Here is a 5,519-nt window from a genome sequence, read left to right on the forward strand (position 1 = left end):
TATAATAGCTGGGAAGCTCAATCTATATATAGCACCAAAAAAGCTTTGCCAAAAATTTAAAAAATGTTCTTTTTGTGGCTGAATGAAAATCAGTCCACCAATCTATAGTTGGCACAAAACTACATTGATGCACCATTTCCTAGGCTCACTTGTGCAAGCTGCACCTTGGCAGAATGATAATGCCAGCAAAAGAGGAACATCCTGAAGAATGCCAACATGAAAAATCGACACTGAATTCTCACTTCTAGTGCTTTCAATTCCTTCTTGCCTTTTATGAGCTTTTCAACGAGCAAGAGAAATGCACAAGCATTGATACACTGACCCAGCAATGAGCAAATGAGTGTTCTCCTGGCCCGCCTTAATGAAAACCTGGGTGGTGAAAATTAAGACCAAAACATTTTTCCTGCCATTACTAAACCTTCGCAAGCAGTACAGCGATGATTTGTTCAAACGTAAAAAGAGTTTGATTACCATTTTTAAACTCAACTTCAAAGGGATATCTAAAGCATGCTCCTTGACATGAAGCTAGCACGAGAGAGAAGATGATCAGGCTGAAGAAGACTTTCTGAGAAAGGGAAAGAAAAAAGAAAAAAATAAGCCATGAGAGATCTTACTCATTGTTTAGAAACTGGCTCTTCAAAGTCTTTCTAATTCCCCTCTGATAATACAATGAAGTTCATGAACTTTGGAACAAGCCCTCTAGGTTAAGTTTACAATCTTGTGCAAGTTTGCAGTTCGGTATCTGTTGCACAAGAGGGTCAAGCTGGAACATCTCCCTCCCCTCTTTGTGCCAGAGCTGCACACAATCCAGGATACCCGAAGATCTCATCCCTTTAACAGAGTTTAATCAGATTAACAAGTTGGAAGGAACTTGGAGGTCTTCTAGTCATACACTCCACCCAAGCAGGAGACCCTACACCATTTCTGACAGATGGCAGTCCAATCCCTTCTTGAAGCTTCAGGGATGAAGCTCCCAGAATTCTGTTCCATGGATGTGATCGTTCTCACTATCAGAAAATGTTAGAACAATTAATCAGTGGAACAACTTGCCTACGAAGTTGGAATGCTCCAAGGCTGGAAGTTTTTAAGATGTTGGATAATCATTTGTCTCAAGTGGTGTAGGGTTTCCCTGCCTAGCAGGGGGTTGGACTAGAAGACCTTCAAGGTCCTTTCCAACCCTGTAATTCTATTCTATTCTTCATTCCAATATTCTATTCTATTCTATTCTATTCTATTCTATTCTATTCTATTCTATTCTATTCTATTCTATTCTATTCTATTCTTCTTTTTCCATTTGTTTGCTTTAAGAACCAGTACTGGTCCAGCACTCCTAAAATGCCCGCTTAGGGGACCTACACTCTGCTTAAACTTGAATCCAGAAGAGATATAAGTATAAAATTACTATGAGTAGATGAAAAATGTGTAAATAGATAGATAGATATAGATATAGATATAGATGATATAGATATAGATACGGATACGGATACAGATATAGATATAGATATAGATACGGATACGGATACAGATACAGATACAGATACAGATATATAAATATATAGATATGTAAAATGTAGATGTAGATGTAGATGTAGATGTAGAGATATAGATATAGATATAGATATAGATATAGATGTAGATGTAGATGTAGATGTAGATGTAGATGTAGATGTAGATGTAGATATAGATATAGATATAGATATAGATATAGATATAGATATAGATGATATAGATATAGATATAGATACAGATACAGATACAGATACAGATACAGATACAGATACAGATACAGATTACAGATACAGATTACAGATACAGATACAGATATAGATATATGGATGAAAAGAGTATAATGGAGGTTTAATGATGTGGAAATGTTGCAAAGATAATATTTGTGTTCTTAAAAAATGAAATTTTTTTTTAACAAAAACATTTTTTTAAAGAAACTAAACATTTACCAACCCATGTTTCTTGGTCCTGAAATGTAGAGTAACATTACAATCACCAAACCACAAGGGGTTTGGGTCTGAGTATTCAACCCCTTAAGCCCCATAGGATAGCTTAAGGCATCAAGAAGTCATCTACTGCCCAAATGAAAGCTATTGTCCACATCTCTGAAAGTAACGATTGGCTACCAGGGAAGGTGAGTGGTCAGGAGAAGGATTGGACGTTTTCTTTCCTCCCAGGCTTAACTCTTGAGAGCCATCACTGATGTTCTCCTTGCCTCCTGCAGTGACATCACATTTCATCATCAGCTTCTACTCTGAAAGTTCTCTTGGCATCTCAGAATGTCCAGGGTTACCATAGGGACGGGAATAAACACTTTTAAATGATTCCACTTTTACTGACCACTCTTTACCGGCTGCTGGAAGGTTAGAGGCAGCATCCATCTCTACCCTCGTTCAACATATATACTCTTTTTCCCATGATGGCAGGTAGGAATTGGGCCATCTCACTCTTGGAAGGGATCCCTCGTTCCTCCAGAAATCTCACCGAGAGTCAAATTTGGCATTACACACAGAGAACAGCTGGGGAAAGGAGAAGGTTTGGGATGGGCTATCCAAGGGAAGAAAATGGAAACCATGGTAGGAAGCAAATTGGAAGAAAACCAATGGGGCGAGTCCTCGCTCAACCCAATTTTGGGAAGTTCTTGACTTCTTTTCCTTGGATTGTGGCCGTACATTTTGCCCTATATTCAGTGGAATTTCATATCCACTTCTAATAAATATTTCCCAATGTAGTTTTTGATAGAAACAGGTTTTAATCCCATTTCCTCATCACATCAAATGTTTATCAGGGGACTCATGGACCAGAGGGTGGAAAAGAAGAGGAATCACAAAACAGGAAACCAAAACATCTGGTTGAAATGCCTTGTGTTATTTCTCTGGGGCCAAGAAGACAGTTGGAGTCCTTTAAAGGTTCACAGGATATCTACTCATCGGGGGGTGGACTCATTTTTGAGTCCCTAAGTATATTCTTTGGAAGGACCCTAAGATCAGCAGGGTGTAGGCAGGGCTGCATATCTCAAACCATCTCAGAATGGGACTGAGGGCTAAACTACATGATGTCCTCAGCCGCTATATCTACTTCCAAGGACGATGTAAAAGGAAAGAAAATGCTCCTTTCTTCCCCTCTAATTCTTCTTTTCTTTTCATCCTGGTCAGGTGTGGGGGGGAATGACTTGTGCCTGGGGGAGGAACAGGTGTTTAACCCCTCCTGGACATTATGAAGACCTAGATCAAGATCACATGAAGTGTTAACACCACTTTATAATGCCTTGGTAAGGCCCCACTTTAAATACTGCATCCAGTTTTGGGTCGCCACGATGTAAAATAGATTTTGAGACTCTACAAAGGGTGCAGAGAAGATTACCAAAGAGGATTAGGGAGATGGAGGCTTAAACATATGAAGAAAGGTTGCAGGAACTGGGCATGGCTAGTTTGATGAAAAGAAGGACTAGGAGAGACATGATAGCAGTCTTCCAATATCTCAGGGGCTGCCACAAAGAAGAGGGAGTCAAACTATTCCCCAAAGCACATGGGTAGGAGAAGAAGCAATGGGTGGAAACTAATGAAGGAGAGAAGCAACTTAGTACTAAGGAGAAATTTCCTGACAGTTAGAAGAATTAATCAGTGGAACAACTTGCCTCCAGAAGTTTTGAATGCTCCAAAGCTGGAAGTTTTTAAGATGTTTGATAGCCATTTGTCTCAAGTGGTGTAGGGTTTCCTGCCTAAGCAGGGGGTTGGACTAGAAGACCTCCAAGGTCATTTCCAACCCTGTAATTCTATTCTATTCTATTCTATTCTTCATTCCAATATTCTATTCTATTCCATTCCATTTTCTATTCTATTCTATTCCATTCCATTTTCTATTCTATTCTATTCCATTTCGTATTCTATTCTATTCTACTCCATTCCCTTTTCTATTCTATTCCATTCTATTCTATTCTATTCTATTCCATTCCCTTTTCTATTCTATTCTATTCTATTCTATTCTGTTCCATTCCATATTCTATTCTATTCTATTCTATTCCATTTCGTATTCTATTCTATTCTATTCTGTTCCATTCCATTTTCTATTCTATTCTATTCTATTCCATTTCATATTCTATTCTATTCCATTCCATTCCATTCTATTCTATTCTATTCCATTCCATTCCATTCCATCCATTCCATTCCAATCCATATTCTATTCTGTTCTGTTCTGTTCTATATCCAATATGGGACCCTGGATGTTCTCAGATTGAAACAGAAAATGCAGTTTCTGACTTCTGTCCTTCTTTTTTTTTTTTTTTTTTTATTATAATCAAAGATTCTTTTATACATTTTCATTTTCCTTTATACAATCACTTAATACTGTGCAGTTAAAAAAAAAGAAGCAATAAACAACTCATAACACTTCTATCCTACATACACCCTTCCTTCTACCCCTCCAACTTTCATTTCTCCCTTCCAACAATCCCCTCTTCTACTTCCCCTCCCCCTCAGCCATTCCTTTCTCCCCTTCCCACCATCTCACCCTCCTACATTCCCTTCTCACTCCCTCTTAATTCCCCCCTCTTCTTTCCCTCTACACCTCGCTTCGGTGTATTTCTAGTATTCATTGGTCTATTTGTTTTGTACTAAAACAAAAGAAAAATAAAAGGAAAAGAAAGAAGAAAAGAAAAAAAAACAACAACAACAGTATCCAAGTGCATTCACTGTTCTGAAAATTGAGTCTATACTTCCACCCTCCCCCCCACCCACCCCCTGAACCCCCCTCCCTGACCCCCTTCCGACTTCCCAGGTCCCCTTCCCGGCATCGTTCTTTATCAAGCAAAGTCTGGAGTATATTGAAACCAAATAGATTAGAAGTTACAAAATAATAAAAATAAAAAAAAAATAAAGACCAGGATAGGAATTGAAGTTTCCTTCCATTTTTGTGCATACAGTACAGTGGTGGGTTGCAGGCGGTACGCCCTGGTATGGGCATCCCGGAGCCTGCCCGGAGCACCGGGTACCTTTCTGGTATGGTGCTCCGGAGGGCCCACCTGCCTGCCCAAGCTCCTTCATTGTCATTTGGCACTTTCCGCGCACGTGCGTGGCACATATGGCACCTACGTGGCACTCCGCCAAGCAGCTGGAGCGTCATGGAGGCTTGCAGAAGCATCGCAGGCAAGTACAACACATGCGTGCGTCCATGTGGGTGACACCAGGCCCAGTCCAACCGTACAGGTTGGAATGGCATCCAGAACCCACCACTGATACAGTAACAATTCTGCTGTCCCATATATAGTAACAAAATTCCATTTTTTTTTTCTCCAGGTATTTTTCCATTAGACCCCAAAGGGAAAAGGTCTTTTTCTAACCAGGTTGCTTTGAAGTTGATGAATACTTTCCTTTCATCACATTGACAAAACAAACACCAACTTTTTATGAAGCAAATATTTTCCTTCTGGCAGTGGATCTGTTGGCACAACTTATACCCCCATTTTTTTTAATGTGCCCAAGGGGCGGTCTTGGTTTTTGTATAAATTGGAGGAG

This window comes from Thamnophis elegans, chromosome 13 (assembly GCF_009769535.1).
Source record: "Thamnophis elegans isolate rThaEle1 chromosome 13, rThaEle1.pri, whole genome shotgun sequence".
Taxonomy (NCBI): Eukaryota; Metazoa; Chordata; class Lepidosauria; order Squamata; family Colubridae; genus Thamnophis; species Thamnophis elegans.